The sequence below is a fragment of the Mus caroli genome, unplaced genomic scaffold (genome assembly GCF_978045245.1).
Source record: "Mus caroli unplaced genomic scaffold, Mus_caroli_1 scaffold_15, whole genome shotgun sequence".
In the NCBI taxonomy this organism is placed as follows: Eukaryota; Metazoa; Chordata; class Mammalia; order Rodentia; family Muridae; genus Mus; species Mus caroli.
The window spans coordinates 787076-788923 of NW_028227270.1; the positions used below are offsets into that span (position 1 = coordinate 787076).

General features: G+C 47.6%; 1 pseudogene; it reads right to left on the reverse strand.

The window, feature by feature from the left end:
* Window positions 1–1263: 1263 nt before the first annotated feature.
* LOC147000832 (annexin-2 receptor-like) lies at window positions 1264–1848 on the reverse strand (annotated as a pseudogene).

A 1848-nucleotide genomic window follows, 5' to 3' on the forward strand; every position in this document is an offset into this window, starting at 1 on the left:
CGATCCAGGTCTCAACACCGAAGTACAATCACTTACAAAATCACGGGGAAAAAATCGCATGCTGTGTTTCTAATCACTGTCGGATTTCGTTAGTAGTCTGCTGAGTGCTGAAAGCAATTTGTCTATTTGGCTGAAAACCTAAATTTACCGACTGCCAATGGCTTGAAATTTCGGCTTTTCTGCCTTTAGAAACACCAGGGCTCGCCTTGCATCGCCTTGCATCCTTACTGTGGGAATAGTGGGCTTGCCCAGAATCCCACCGAAGCCTGCCTGGTAGAATCTCATTCTGGTCACAACACAAAAGTACAATCTCGTGCCAAATCAGGAGGAATAAAAACATCACTTATGGTGTTTCTATACACCATTGGATTTCATCTGCTGAGCGCTGAACAGAACTTGGCTCTTTGGACACTTAACCGGCTGAAAATGTAACTTTGCTGATGACTGACTGCAAAAATAATCGGATCATTGGTTTTTCAGCGTTTAGAAACACTGGGATGTCAAGAAGCAGAGTAAACAAAGGGAAACTCCAGAGATCGCATCACAGCATCACACCACCTGCTTACTCCTAATAGGAACAGTGGCTTTCCACAGAATCCCACCTGAGCCTGCTGGCAGAGTCTGATCCCTGTTGCAACTCAAACGAACAATCACATACAAAAACCCCAGGGAAAAAAACTCACGAAACAAAATTGTGTATCTAGGTTTGATGTCGCCATCGAATTTCAGCTCCACACTATTGAGAGCCAAGAAGAATTTATCTGGTCGGATAACTTAGGCTGCTTGCTCACAGCAGATACCCTGGAGGCCACCTCAGAAAACATGGCTATCAATAGGACAGCAGACCAGGACAGCACCTGGGACAAAGCCATCTTGAAAACCTGAAGCCAGACTGGCCTTCCCATTGCAGACCGAATTGCCATTGCCCCCTTCCAGGCCTTTCCATGAATCCTAGAAACCAGCGATCCTGTCTGCAATCAGTGCCTTGGGAAACAGACACAACCCCAAACATTCCATTTGAGATTATTTATTAAAGAATTAAGAATTAAAGAATTAAGAATTAATTAATTAATTAAGAATTAAGATTATTTATTAAAGAATTAAGAAATGAAACGGACCATCGAATACAAATCACTGCTTCTTTAGTTTGGAAGCAGGGGACCTGCACTGAACCTCACTGGCTTCAGGGAATGAAGAGGGCACAGCTCCTCATTGACAGGGAAAACTCTCACTATAAAAGGCCAGAAAGGCGCCTGCTGCTCTCTAAGGCTCACTGCTGCCACTGTCTGGCGGGAACAAGCCCCAGAACAGGCGGCTTAGAGAGCTAGGAATGCACTCAAAGAGTCATGGCAAAGTCCAGAGTCTACTTCTCCAATTTCTGAAGGCTGGTCGCTCACACTCTGTGGAGCAACTCCCGCCACAGGTCCCCGCATCCTTTGCGTCGTCGCTATGGTGGGGCGCTCTGGAACAGGACCAGGGCTGCATTGCTACTGTGAGTGATTCTTCTGCAGCATCCTCCCAGGTTCCCAGAGTGGTGGGTTTCTCTGGCTGTTCCTCATGAATGGCGCCCACAGAGTCAGGAATGCTGGGATCCGAGGTGCTCTGGATCCTGCAAGAGTCGGTCCTGGGGTAGATTCCCGCGATGTTATTCATCCAAACTGGAAGTGGTTGTTCCTGGTAGTCACAGCCATCATAGGAAGAGATCTTGCCAAGGACTGGATAGAAAGGGAGAGGCCAGGGACCGCGGTCCTCTGAAAAACTGGGGAGCAGAGGTGGCTGTGCCTCTTGCACCTGAGGGACAGAATCCCAGGCCTGCTTCACTTGCACTGACCAGAAATTCGACTCCAT